General features: G+C 35.1%; 1 protein-coding gene across 10 annotated transcripts in view; it reads left to right on the forward strand.

Moving 5' to 3' along the window:
* Window positions 1-15220, forward strand: part of CCDC91 (coiled-coil domain containing 91) — a 347553-nt gene that overhangs the window by 90999 nt on the left and 241334 nt on the right. The gene's annotated exons all lie outside the window — the stretch shown is intronic.

Here is a 15220-nt window from a genome sequence, read left to right on the forward strand (position 1 = left end):
ATATTAAAAAACAATATATTTTCTTTGTAATATCTCTGTGTATATATACGATGCAGTGTTCAGTCATATACTTTTGTTTATGCAGTCAGGTGTGGTCTAAAATATAACATCGTATCTACTATTTTAGATATAGCTCATATTTATCTGCCTCCTTCGTTTGAGTAGTTGAGAATATAAACAGAGGAAATGGAATTAAATCTCCAAACGTATTTGATTCTTTTTAAAAATGAGTCTCAAAGGCAGTCTGATATGACTTTTTACTCTGATAAAAAGTCAGTGTACAGACTAGAACAGAAAGTACACAATTCTTTCCTCCTATATTTGCTCTATTTAAACTAGCAGTCATGCTTGTATTTTGATAATACTGTAAGATTTTAGTAGAACTTTTAAATAATCTTATACAGTTGAATAAATCTTTTATGTTTTATATGTGAAGAGAAAAAAATTATTTTTGTACATTACTTTCAAATTCTTCTACTCCTGTAACTATTTCTTATAGGTCTTTCACTTTTTTTTCCTGTATACATCTCTCATGTTTGGATTTACCATCTGAATATGTGTTTTATGGTTTAATTCAGTCTGAAATACTGCATTTACAACATGACACTAGCTGTAAAAACATTCTGTCTGTGAGGTAATAACTGATCTTACTGTAGTTGTCATTTCTGTTGAATGAGTAATATATAATATAGAATTCTTTTTATAATCTATATGTCTATAATGGTGATGGATTAGATCTTGGATTAGAAGAACATATAGGTAAATGATTTGTATACCTTTGTAAATACCCTTCTATTAAAGATAATTGCTCATTAATGATTAGTGAGTTACTAAACCTTTTGTTGAGATATACTGTGCAGCCTGGTGCAGTGGCTCATACTTGTAATCTCAGCACTTTGGGAGGCTGAGGCAAGAAGATCACTTGGGGCCAGGAGCTCAAGACCAACCGGTGCAACATAGTGAGACCGCGTTTCTTTAAAAAAAAAAAAAAAAGCCAGGTATGGTGGCATGCATCTGTAGTCCCAGCTACTCACCTGTAGTCCCAGCTACTTTTAAGTCTGAGATGAGATGATCACTTGAGCTCAGGAGTTGGAGACTGCAGTCAGCCATGATTATACCATTTTATTCTGTCTTTGGTGACAGAATGAGATTCTGTCTCAAAAAAATAAAAATAAAAATAAAAATAAGAAAATAAAAAGATATCCTGTGCAATATGGCTTTCTGTTTGAGACTTGTACTGTCCATTTTTTTCCATCTCTGTATGTCTTCATTTATCAATTACTTTTTCTAGAAAGTGTTTGAAGCATTGATGTGTTTTTTGGCAATAGTCTATTTGGTCTTAATGCTATTTGGTCTTAATAAATTTGGAAGTTTTTATTCATTAAGCAATTTTAGGAAAGATTTCAGTATCATATGTTGTATGGACTTGGTATTTGTATCAGTCATGGTTCAACCAGAGAAGCAGACCTAGTAGGAGATACATATTATAAATAGTTAGCTTACATGAGTGTGGAGCTGACTAGACAAGTCTTGAAATTCATAGGATGTTCCATCAGGAAGGGTGGGTTAGAACCCATAGACACAGGTTGAAACTGCAGTCCACACACAGAATTTCTCCTTTACTAGGGAAGTCTCAACTCTGCTTTTAAGACCCTTCAAATGATTGAATCAGGCCCATAATTATCTAGGGTAATCTCTTACTTAAAGTAAACTTATTACAGACTTTAATCACATACAAAATACCTTCACAGCAACATCTAGATTAGTGTTTCATTACTAGCTTATCCAAGTTGACATTTCAAAAGGCTATCACAGTATTCTTATTTTCTTTTGTGTATGTGTATGTTTCTCTGAATCTATTTAAGTATAGGTTTTGCTGTAATAATTATTATTTTTCCTTAGTCTGCCATTAGCAACAGTGTTGTTAGAGTAGTGTATAGAAAGTAGCTGACATAATTAAAAGGGAGTGATTTTAACCCAGTCTTTTGATCTTGTTTCTGTTTTTGCAGTTTTGTAAGTTTTCAGAAACTTGCTGACCATTGTTGCTGAAAGGACATACTTTTTTGGTTTGATTTATCCCGTAGTACCCTGGATTTAATGTTAACAGTGGGAAAATCTGTTTGAATATTTCTCCTATTTCTCTTATCTGTGCATGTATAGAAAAGACTTGTAAACGGTTGAATTGAAATATTGATTGAAAAGATATTTTAAAAGATAAAGGAGGCTTCTGAATATCATAACTTAAAGGTAGAAATGTACATATATCTCAGGTAAAAGACAAAAAGGATAACTAAAAGAATGAAAATGAACTTTACTCAGAATATTTACAATGAATAAAATACAGCCTCACGTACTACCATTAAGTTGGTAATGCGTTTTATTTTTCTTACCTTTGATAATTTCCACCATCCTACCAATACAAAGCATTTTTTTACTCCAAGTTAAATCTAATTAAGATGATTTAAGGAGCATTGGGGGATAATGATGCTATTTATTGTAGAGGCTGACTACTGTGTGTGCTTTCGCACACCCACAGCTTAGCTACCACTTATAAGTGAGAACATGTAGTATTTGTTCTTTTGTTCCTGAGTTACTTCACTTAGATAATGGCCTCCAGTTCCATCCAAGTTGTTGCAGAAGACAATATTTCATTCTTTTATATGGCTGAGTGGTATTCCATGGTGTATATATACCACATTTTCTTTATGCACTTGTTGGTTGATAGGCACTTATATTCTTTATCTTTGCATTTGTGAATTGTGCTATGATAAACATACACCTGCAGATGTCTTTTTGATATAATGATTCCTTTTCATTTGGGTAGATATCCTTTAGTGTGATTGCTGGATCGAATGGTAGATCTACTTTTAGTTCCTTGAGAAAGCTCCATACTATTTTCATAAAGGTAGTTTAATGAGGTTCAATTTATTTATTTTTGTTTTTATTGCATTTGCATTTGGGATCTTAGTCATAAATTCTCTGCCTAGGCCAATGTCCAGAAGCATTTTTCTTAGGTTTTCTCCTAGAATTTTTATCGTTTCAGGTCTTAGATTTAAGTCTTTAATCCATCTTGGGTTAGTTTTTACATATGGTGAGAGATAGCAATCCAGTTTTATTCTTCTGCATGTGGTTATCCAATTTTCCCAGTACTATTTATTTAATAGTATGGTGTCCTTTCCCTAATTTATATTTTTATCTGCTTTGTTAAGGATCAGTTGGTTGTAGGTATTTGGCTGTATTTCTAGGTTCTCCATTCTGTTCTATTGGCCTATGTGTCTACTTTTATACCAGTTCCATGCTGTTTTGGTTACTATAGCCTTGTAGTATAATTTGAAGTCAGGTAATGTGATACCTTCAGATTTTTCCCTTTTGCTTAGGATTTGTCTCTTTGAGCTTTTTTTTTGGTTCCATATGAATTTTAGGATTTTTTTTTTTTTAGTTCTGTGAAAAATGATGTTGGTATTTTGATAGGAATTGCATTATATCTGTAGATTGCTTTGGGGAGCATGGTCATTTTCATAATATTGATTCTTCCTATCCATGAACATGGTATGTTTTTCCATTTGCTTGTATCATCTATGATTTCTTTCATCAGTCTTTTGTTGTTCCTGTATAGATCTTTCATTTCCTTGGTTAAGTATATTCTTAGGTATTTTATTTATTTTGCAGCTATTGTAAATGGGATTGAGTTCTTGATTTGATTCTTAGCTTGGTCATTATTGGTTTATAGCAGTGGCACATTTTTTTGTTTCATGAAAGTTAATAGTTGTGTAAAGGTTGAGTATCCCTTACCCAAAATGCTTGAGACTGGAAGTTTTACAGATGATAGAGTTTTTTGGATTTTGGAATATTTGCATATATATAGTATTTCTTGGGGATGAGACCCAAGTGTAAACATGAAATTTATGTTTTATGTATAGCTTATACATATAGCCTGAATGTAATTTTATACAATATTTTAAAGATTTTTTAAATATGAAATGAAATTTTGACTGCAACCTGTCACATGGGGTCAAGTGCAGAATTTTCCATTTATGGTATCATTTGGATGCTCAAAAAGTGTCAAATTTTGGATTATTTTAGATTTCAGGGTTTTGGATTAGGGATGCACAATCTGTGTTAGTAATGAATTTAGTGGGGGTATGTTTGTCTCTGCCAGGCATGCTATTCTTTTTCAGCAGTGAGTGTGTTTGACATGGTCTGGTTCTTCTGAAATCAGATTTCTCTTGCAGCATATTTAACAGGAATGTCTAAAGTGTTTCTTATGTAAGGATAGCACTCTTTCTAATTGTAAACATTCATGATACAGCCTTTCTTCTTTTTTTTTTAATATCGAGTAGATTTTTTTCCATTGGAGTATTGGAAAAAAGGAGTTTTCTAGGCATGTACTTCTTGTTATATGGAATACTGATAAACTTTGTTTTCTTGCTAAAATTTTAGTGCGCACAGGTAGCTTTTGAAGATGTCTAATGCAAATTAGGCTTTCTGGACTGTCTAGCACCCTTTGCTTTTACCCTTTGTGATTATACTTTTTTTGTATTTAATGCGTATCTATAGAAATAGTGATTGTTGGCCGGGCATAGTGTCTCATGCCTGTGATCCCAGCACTTTGGGAGGCCGAGGTGGGCGGATCATCTGAGGTCGGAGTTTGAGACCAGCCTGACCGACATGAGGAAACCCCGTCTCTACTAAAAATATAAAATTAGCCGGGTGTGATGGCACATGCCTGTAGTCCCAGCTACTCAGGAAGGCTGAGGCAGGAGAATCACTTGAATCAAGGAGGCGGAAATTGTGGTGAGCCGAGATCGCGCCATTGCACTCCAGCCTGGGCAACAAGAGCGAAACTAGGTCTCAAAAAAAAAAGAAAAATAAGTAGTGATTGTTAGCCAGTCCTTCTCCATCTCCTTAAATATGACCAGATGTTACTTAGGTTTAAGGAATTGTGTATGTTGGGATGAAAGTAGCATGATTATATTCGTGGTCAACAGTGAGGATTAAAGATAGGCTATTTACTCTGAGATATATTCTTTATTTTTTTGCCTAGTCGTTGGACTACCACCTGTGAAACAGTATATATTAACTGTCTCCTCCTACAAATATATTCTAATGAAGTAAGGTTTTTACTGTGTGAAACATAACTCTCTTTTTATGAACTCAACATTTTTTGAGGAATATTCTCCAAATGGAATTGTAGTATGGAGGGTTGGTGGAAAGAGCACTGCTATTAGGAATCAGAAAATGTCCATTGTAGTCTTAATCTGTTAATGTTTGACAGGATAATTTAGGCAATACTTGACTTTTTTTTAGAACTCATTAATTATAAAATGTGAAAATGGAGAGGATTGAAATGGTTATCGAAGGTTTCTTCTATATGCTGTCTCGTTTGCAGACACTGGGATGTCATAACCAAGTGAGAAGTTTTTCAGAGTTTCTCTGAAGGGGCTTTCGAGATGAACAGTTATTTTCTTGTTGAATTTGCTCCTGTTCGAGGTTGGAAACTGAATCTTGCAGACTCACTAATCTCATTTTATCACTATATTGAGAAAAAAATCCATCTCTCAGAGACAAGCTAAGCTTATGAAACTTAAATATGAAGCCTGAATGTTAAATTAATTTACAAGGAGAAATTTCTGTGCCAGAGACTGGAATACTCAAGGTCCATTCTCTCCCTACATGCAGAACAAATGTTAAGTCATATTGTGATCAAAAGGTACATAATGAGCATGGAATTGGAATAAAGAGAATTAAATAAATCGAGTTTAATGATATTGCAGCAATTTGCCAATAGGACTGGCAAAATTTAAAATGTTGGCTTAAGTGCCCTTTTCTCTGGATAATACTTAGATGAACCCTGCCAGTGTTTATCTGTGTTTCTTTATTTAAATTTGTTTCCTTTATTTAAGTTTCTATGGCTGATTTACCAATCTTTCTGTTTGATCTTATTATTTATCTAAATATATTAACTGGATAAATTAATATTTTGTATTTTAGTTAGTCTTTCTGGCTTGGGAATAGCTAGCTCTCCTTTATTTAGAAGACTTTGCATATCTATGTTTTGATCACTTATTTGATGATTATTCTGATAATTTTACTTCGTAAAGCAATTCGCCAATCATTATAATTATTTGTCATAAAACTTTTAAAAGAAAAATAATGTTGTTTTGCTCATTTTTTAAATGAGGAACCTAAGGCTCAGTGTCTACCCTGGAGTACTGAGCTCTAATGTAGAACTGGGATGTGAATCTAGTTCTCAAATCCAAGTTCTTTTTCTGCAGTATGCTTTCTATTTGGAAGTGGCTTGAGTTCTCTTAAAGGGAACACAAAGAGCTAAATATATATTTAAGGTACTTCAAACTTCCAATATAGAAGTTTTTTTTTTTTCTTATCTAAGTTATACCTTCATAGACATTAAAATAAAGCTTCTTTTTAAAAAACTTTTATTTTAAGTTCAAGGGTACGTGTGAAGGTTTGTTATATAAGTAAACCTGTGCCATGGGAGTTTGTTGTACAGATTATTTCGCCACCCAGATATTAAGCCTAGTGCCCATTAGTTATTTTTCCTGATCTTCTCCCTCCTCCCACCCTCCACTTCTGGTAGGCCCCAGTGTCTGTTTTCTCTCCATTTGTTCTCATCATTTAGCTCCCACTTATAAGTGAGAACATAGGGTTTTTGGCTTTCTGTTTCTGTATTAGTTAGCTAAGGGTAATAATGGTCTTCAGCTCCATCCCTGTTCCTGCAAAGGACATGATCTCATTCCTTTTTATGGCTGCATAATATTCCATGGTGTACATATAACACATTTTTAAAATCCAGTTCATCCATTGATGGCCATTTAGGTTGATCCCATGTCTTCGCTATTGTGAAATGCTGCAGTAAACATATGCTTGCATGTGTCTTTATGATACAACAATTTATATTTCTTTGGGTATATCCCCAGTAATGGGGGAACTGCTGGGTCATATAGTAGTTCTGTTTTTAGCTCTTTAAGGAATTGCCACACAGCTTTTCCACAGTGGTTGAACTAATTTATACTCCCACCAACAGTGTATAAGTGTTTCTGTTTCTCTGCAACCTAGCCAGCATCTATTCTTTTTTGAGTTTTTAATAATAGCCATTATGACTGGTATGAAATAGTATCTTACTCTGGTTTTGATTTGCATTTCTCTCGTGATCAGTGATGTTCAGCTTTTTTTCATATGCTTGTTGGCTGCACGTATGTCTTCTTTTAAAAAGTGTTCATGTCCTTTGCTCACTTTTTACTGGGGCTGTTTTTGTCTTGTAAATTTGTATAAGTTCCTTATAGATGTTGGATATTAGATCTTTGTCAGATACCTAGTTTGCAAATATTTTCTCCCATTCTGTAGATTGTCTGTATACTGTATTAATACTTTCTTTTGCTGTGCAGAAGCCTTTTAGTTTAATTAGATCCCATTTGCCAATTTTTGCTTTTGTTGCAATTGCTGTTGGCATGTTTGTCATGAACACTTTGCCTGTTCCCGTGTCCAGAATGGTATTGCCTAGGTTGTCTTCCAGAGATTTTATAGTTTTGAGTTTTATGTTTAAGTCTTTAATCCACTCTTATGTTAATTTTTGTATATAGTGTAAGGAAGGGGTCCAGTTTCAATCTTCTACATGTGGCTAACTAGTTATCCCAGCACTATTTATGGAATAGGGAGTTCTTTCCTCATTGCTTGCTTCTCTCAGCTTTGTAAAAAATGTGATGTTGTAGGTGCGAGGCCTTAGTTCTGGGGTCTCTCTCCTGTTCCATCAGTCTGTGGATCTGTTTTTGTACCAATAGCATGCTGTTTTGGTTACTGTAGTCCTCCTGTAGTACAATTTGAAGTCAGGTAGCATAATGCCTCCAGTTTTGTTTTCTTTGCTTAGGATTGCTTTGGCTATTTTTTGGTTCCATATGAATTTTCAAATAGGTTTTTCTAGTTCTGTGAAGAATGTCATTGGTAGTTGAATAGCAATAGCATTGAATGTATGAATTACTTTGGGCAATACGGCCATTTTAATGATATTGATTCTTTCTATTCATGAGTGTGGAATGCTTTTCCATTTATTTGTGTTATCTCTGATTTCTTTGAGCAGTGTTTTGTAGTTCTCATTGTAGAGGTCTTTCACCTCCTTGGTTAGCTGTGTTCCTAGTTATTTTATTCTTTTTGTGGCAATTGTGAATGAGATTATGTTCCTAATTTTGCTCTCAGCTTGACTGTTGTTGGTGTAATAGGAATGCTAGTGATTTTTGTATATTGATATTTTGTATCCCAAGACTTCACTGAAGTTATCAGCTTAAGGAGCTTTTGGGTGGACACAATGGGGTTTTCTAGATATAGAATCATGTTGTCTGCAAGCAGGAATAGTTTGACTTCCTTTCTTTTTATTTGGATGTACTTTATTTCTTTCTCTTTCTTGATTGCTCTGTCCAGGACTTCCAATAGTATGTTGAATAGGAGGGATGAGAAAGGGCATCCTTGTCTTTTGCTGGATTTCAAGGGAAATGCTTTCAGCTTTTGTCCATTCAGTATGATGTTGGCTGTGGGTTTGTCATGTGTCTCATTATTTTGAGGCATGTTCTTTCAATACCTAGTTTATTGAGAGTTTTTAACATGAAGGAATGTTGAATGTTATCAAAAGCCTTTTTTTTGCATCTATTGAGATAATCATGTGTTTTTTGTCTTTAGTTCTATATAGGTGATGAATCATATTTATTAATTTAAGAATGTTGAACCAACCTTGCATCCCAGGGATAAAGCCTCCTCGATTGTAGGTTTTTGATGTGCTGCTGGATTTGGTTTGCCACAAGTGTTTTTGCATTGATGTTCATCAAGGATATTGGCATGAAATAATTACTTTTCGTTGTATGTCTGACAGGTTTTAGTATCAGGGTGATGTTGACCTCATAGAATGAATTAGGGTGAAGTCCCTCTTCCTCAGTTTTTTGGAATAGTTTCAGTAGGAATAGTACCAGTTGTTCTTTGTACATCTGGTAGAATTCAGGTGTGGATATGTCTAGTCCTGGGCTTTTATTGGTTGGTAGGCTACTTATTATTGATTCAGTTTGGGAGCTTGTTATTGATCTGTTTAGGAATTTAATTTCTTGCTGGTTCAGTCTTAGGAGGGTGTATGTGTCCAGGAATTTATCCATTTCTTCTAGATTTTCTAGTTTGCGTGCATGGAGGTGTTCATAGTATTCTCTGATGGTTCTTTGTATTCCTGTGTGGTCAGTGATAATATCCCTTTTGTTGTTTCTAATTGTGTTTATTTGGATCATTACTTTTTTTCTTCTTTATTTGTCTAGCTAGTGGTCTATTTTACCAATTTTTTCAAACAACCAACTGTTGGATTTGTTGATCTTTTGATTTTTTTTTTTTTGTCCCAGACTCCTTGAGTTCAGCTCTGATTTTGGTTATTTCTTGTCTTCTGCTAGCTTGGGGGTGGGTTTGCTCTTGGTTTTCTAGTTCTCTTAATTGTGATGTTAGGTTGTTAAATTGAGATCTTTCTAACTTATTTTTGTGGACATTTAGTGCTATAAATTTCCCTTTGAACACTGTCTTAGCTGTGTCCCAGGGATTCTGGTATGTTGTATCTTTGTTCTCGTTAGTTTCAAAGAACTTTTTGATTTCTGCCTTCTCTTCATTATTTACCCAAAGTTATTCAGGAGCAGGTTATTCAATTTTCATATATTTGAATGGTGTTGAGCTGTTTTCTTAGTTTTGAATTCTATTTTTATTGCACTCACATCTGAGAGAATGTTTGTTATGATTTCAGTTCTTTTGCATTTGTTGAGGAGCATTTTATGTTTGATTGTGTGGTCAGTTTTAGAATACATGTAGCGATGAGAAGAATGCGTATTCTGCTGTTTTTGGGTGGAGAGTTCTTTTTTTTTTTTTTTTTTTGACGATGGAGTCTCGCTCTGTTGCTCAGGCTGGAATGCAGTGGCACGATCTTGGCTCACTGCAAGCTCCGCCTCCTAAGTTCATGCCATTCTCCTGCCTCAGCCTTCTGAGTAGCTGGGACTACGGATGCCCGCCACCATGCCTGGCTATTTTTTTGTATTTTTTGTTAGAGATGGGGTTTCACCATGTTAGCTAGGATGGTCTCAATCTCCTGACCTTGTGATCCACCCGCCTCGGCCTCCCAAAGTGCTGGGATTACAGGCATGAGCCACCGCACCTGGCATGGGTGGAGAGTTCTGTAGTTGTCTTATCAGGTCCATTTGATCCAGTGCTGAGTTTAGGCCCTGAATATCTTAGTTATTTTTTTTGCTTTGATGCTCTATTTCTGTCAGTGGGGTTTTGAAGTCTCCCACTATTACTGTGTGGGAGTCTAAGGCTCTTTGAAGGTCTCTATGACCTTGCTTTATGAATCTGGGTGCTCCTGTGTTGGTCGCATATACGTTTAGGATAGATCTTATTGAATTGAGCCCTTTGCTATTATATAATGCTCTTACTTGTCTTTTTGAATCTCTGTTCGTTTGAAGTCCGTTTTTTTCTGACATAAGGATTGTAATCCTTGCTTTTTTTCTGATTTCCATTTGCTTGTTAAGAGTTTTCTCCATCCTTTTATTTTGAGCCTATGGGTGTCGTTACATGTGAGATGGGTCTCTTGAAGGCAGCATACCGTTAGGTCTTTGTTCTTTTTCCAGCTTGCCACTCTGTGCCTTTTAATTAAGGCATTTAGCCCATTTACATTCAAGCTTAGTATTGAAATGTGTGGATTTGATTCTGTCATCATGATGTTAGCTGGTTATTATGCAGACTTGTTTGTGTGGTTGCTTTATAATAGTGTCACTGGTCTGTGTACTTAAGTGTGTTTTTGTGGTGGCTGGTCCAAATAAAGCTTTCATCAATGCAATAGGAGCCAATTGTTTCTTATATTTTGTTCATTGTAGATGTAGGATCATATTATAGTTAAATTATCACTTTTTAAGGAGTTAAATGCTGAATATTCTAAATTTCTGATTGATATTTACCTTAAAGATTAGTTTCTGAGGCTTCATACCCAACTCATATGTTTTTTAAAAGTATACTATATTTTAGCATTGGTATTTCTGGTTAAAATATTACGTTTTTTGTATATTTTAGTTTTTTATGTTTATCAAGAGGTATAACTTTGGTATTTTACTGTACTCTTGTGGCAAAACGTTCTTTATATGAAGGTATTTCCTCACCACCATATCCTTGTTTTTTTTACTTTGAAAAAATGTTAGGTTGGTGCAAAAGTAATTTCTGTTTTGGACCATGAATTTTAAATCATTATAACTAGGCTTGAACCATCTTTATTAAGCAAATTAGGAACGATTATAAACAACACATTTTTGCCAACAGGAAACAAGGTTGTTTATTCCTGTAGTGTAAAAATCCATGCTTCAGGATTCAGTAACCTCTTGGAAAGCATTTTCTGCACCCTGCTGGTTGTGGAAATGTTTTCCCTGAAAAAGTTGTTGAGATGGTTGAAAAAGTGGTAGTTGGTTGGTGAGAGGTCAGGTAAATATAGCAGATGAGACAAAACTTCATGGCTCAATTCATTCAACTTTTGAAGCATTGGTTGTGCAACATGTGGTCAGGCATTGTCATGGACAAGAATTGGGCCCTTTCTGTTGACCAATGCTGGCTGCAGGCATTGTAGTTTTCAGTGCATCTCATTGATTTGCCAAGCATACTTCTCAGATGTAATGGTTTTGCTGAGATTCAGAAAGCTGTTGTGGATCATACCAGCATCAGACCACCAACCAGTGACCACGAACTTTTTGTGGTGCAAGTTTGGCTTTGGGAAGTACTTGGGAGCTTCTTTTCAGTCTACCTACTGAGCTGGTAGTTGCCAGTTGTCATATAAAATCCACTTTTTGTTGCATGCCACAATCTGATTGAGGAATGATTCATTGTTGCATAGAATAAGAGAAGACAACACTTCAAAATGATGAATTTTTTTAATTTTCGCTCAGCTCATGAGGCACCCACTTATTGAGCTTTTTCACCTTTCCAGTTTGCTTCAAATGCTAAATGACTGTAGAATGGTCGACCTTGAGTTCTTTGGCAACCTCTTGTGTAGTTGATCAGCCTTGATGATTGCTCTCAATTGGTTGTTCTCAGCTTCCAATGGCCAGCCACTATGATCTTCATCTTCAAAGCTCTTGTCTCATTTGCAAAACTTCTTGAACCACCAATGCACGGTACGTTTATTAGCAGTTCCTTGGCCAAATGTGTTGTTGATGTTGCGAGTTGTCTCTGCTGCTTTATGACCCATTTTGAACTAAAATAAGAAAATTGCTCATATTTGCTTTTTGTCTAACATCATTTCCGTGGTCTAAAATAAACATAAAATAAACAGCAAGTAATATGTCATCAGCAAAAGAACATAAAGTGAGAAATGCCCATTAAAATGATGTATGACATAACCAGATTAATTTAAGAATGTGTTCCAACATCAAACAGCGAATTCCAACAATGCAAAGACTGCATTTACTTTTGCAACAACCTAATACAAATGAAAATCTACCATTTTCAATTTATTTCACCTTTATGGCTGATTAACTTTAATGGATATAATAACAATAGAACTTTATTTAAGCTATATATTCCTTGTAAATTTGGGCATATAAAATTTCTTGGAGGTCATTTAAGAGTTTAGGTGTCTAATAGCTGCTATTTCTTTTAACCTGCTTGAAAAGAGGAGATAATGACACCTAACATTGAGTTGAGAGTTAGAGTCTTCTTTAGTAGGCTCAAATTTTGCTTTTGAGTCCTTGTTACGGGTTGATGGCACGTGTTTAGGTATCTAGCTCTAAGTATATGTTGGTGTGATGACTAAGTTTTTTTTTTAATAAATAGTATTTTCACCATATTAATATAAAATAGGCTGGTCTTCTGCTGTTGAAACTATCATGATTATCAAATTTATAAAAGCCACAAGAATGTAGTATATAAATTGTCAGGTAGATATACATTGCCTTTGTTAATACTTAAATAGAGTACTCTATTTGGATAGTACCCAGTGCTTCTCGAACTGTAGATGTAAACTTGGGCAAAGTACCCTCAAAACTCTAAAGTGAATAATTCTGTTTATATATAATAATACTTATTTTGTGTGTACTCTGGAAATTATTATGGGGCTGTTTATTTCATTTTAGGATGCTGAGTCAGCTTCTGGCAAATGGTATATTTGTAATCTGACAACTATCAATAAGGTGCTAAAAGTCTTTTTCATAGATATTTCTATTTTATGATTTAAATAACAGGCAAAGAAAAGAAAGAAGATTTTAATTTCAAAATACATAGTGATTAAGTCAAAGATTATTAATATACATAATAAAAAGATTAACAGCAAGAGTGTCTTGGGCATATAGATAGAAAATAGTAAGAACAGAAGAAGCTCATTCAGAGAATAAGACATAAAATCTGCAACTGAAGAAAAACTAGCACACGTGGAAGTAAGAACTGAAAATAATCTTCATAGCTTAAATGAATGGAAATTGTGGCAAGCTTTATATTGAAGGTTCAAAGAAAGAGAAGAAAGAACAAATAATTGTGTTTCATTTTGCTGATATTCATATACTGTAACTAGATTTCCCATTATAATTAACTAGATAGGCAGAAGGGGACTTTAAAGTAGTTTTGTTTTACTTCATTAAGTCTTGTTTTCTACTGGTGGTAGGATATAGTTAAGAGCTTATTTGAGGACTGTTGCTTTTATTTTATTCTTTTAATTGGCATTGTTAAATCACTGTATATATGCTAGCTAGTCATGTTTTGCTTTCTCTTTAGGCATTTAATGATAGAACAGTAGCTTCTGTTGTTCGTATCAATTTAAATATATACTTTATTGAAAACATTAGTTTCTTAAAATTCTTTTTGAAGTTTTCATCTCTCTCTCTCTCTTTTTTAACTTATCCTTTTGCTATTTGGTTCTCTGTATTCTGTTTCCTTGTCTGTATTTTTTTTTTTTTTTAATTCCAAGAGATGGGGTCTTGATCTGCCACCCAGGCTGGAGTACAGTGATGTGATCATAGTTCACTGCAGCTGCGAACTCCTGGGCTCAAACCATCTTTCCACCTCAGCCTTCCCAGTAGCTGGGACACTGTGCTCACCTCCTTGTCTGCAGTGCGCCTGGCTCCTTGCCTGTATTTTTCATTGTTTGTTTAACTACTGGAAAAATAACACACACACGCCCAAAATGTTAACATGATTTTAACTTGCATTTTTAGTACTTGTGGAGTGGAGAATATGAGCTTGAGATTTAGAGTAAAACAGACATGAATTCTGATCGTGACTTGACAGTCTTCTAGTTTGTGACATTTTGTACTTTACAATTAAACTCAGAATCTTAGATTCTTCATTTATGAAATGGTTGTTATAGAGAGGATGAAATAAGTTGACACACACAAAAAAATATTGCACAGCACCTAGACCAGAGTATGTACCAGGTCAATGACAGTTCTCTCCCCTTTTTTCATTTCACTTAACAGAAATTTGAGCTGTTCTTTTTGGTCATTGATATGCTTTGGCTCTGTGTCCCCACCCAAATCTCATCTCGAATTGTAATCCCCGCATGTCAAGGGAGGGACCTGGTGGGAAGTGATTGGGTTATGGAGGTGGTTCCCCCCGCATGCTGTTCTTGTGATAATGAGTTCTCACAAGATCTTCTGGTTTAAAAGTGTCACCCTTCCCCTTCTCTGGCTCTCTTTCTCCTTCTGTCTTGTGAAAAAGGTGCCTGCTTCCCCTTTGCCTTCTGCTGTGATTGTAAGCTTCCTGAGGCATCCCCAGCCATGTGGAACTGTGAGTCAGTTAAACCTGCTTCCTCTTTTTTTTTTTTTTTTTTTTTTTTTTTTTTTTTTTTGAGATAGGATTTCACTCTTGTTGCCTAGGCTGGAGTGCAGTGGCGCGATTTCAGCTCACTGCAACCTCTGCCTCCTGGGTTCAAGCGATTCTCTTGCCTCAGCCTCCTGAGTAGCTGGGATTACAGGCATGTGCCACTACACCCGGCTAATTTTTGTATTTTTAGTAGAGATGGGGTTTTGCCATGCTGGCCAGGCTGGTTTGGAACTCCTGACCTCAGGTGATCCGCCTGCTTCAGCCTCCCAAAGTGCTGGGATTACAGGTTTGAGCTACTACGCCTGACCTAAACCTGTTTTCTTTATACATTACTCAGTCTCAGGTAGTATCTTTATAGCAGTGTGAGAATGAATTAATAGTCATGTAAAAAAAGATATTTTAA

The sequence above is a fragment of the Pongo pygmaeus genome, chromosome 10 (assembly GCF_028885625.2).
Source record: "Pongo pygmaeus isolate AG05252 chromosome 10, NHGRI_mPonPyg2-v2.0_pri, whole genome shotgun sequence".
Lineage (NCBI taxonomy): Eukaryota > Metazoa > Chordata > Mammalia > Primates > Hominidae > Pongo > Pongo pygmaeus.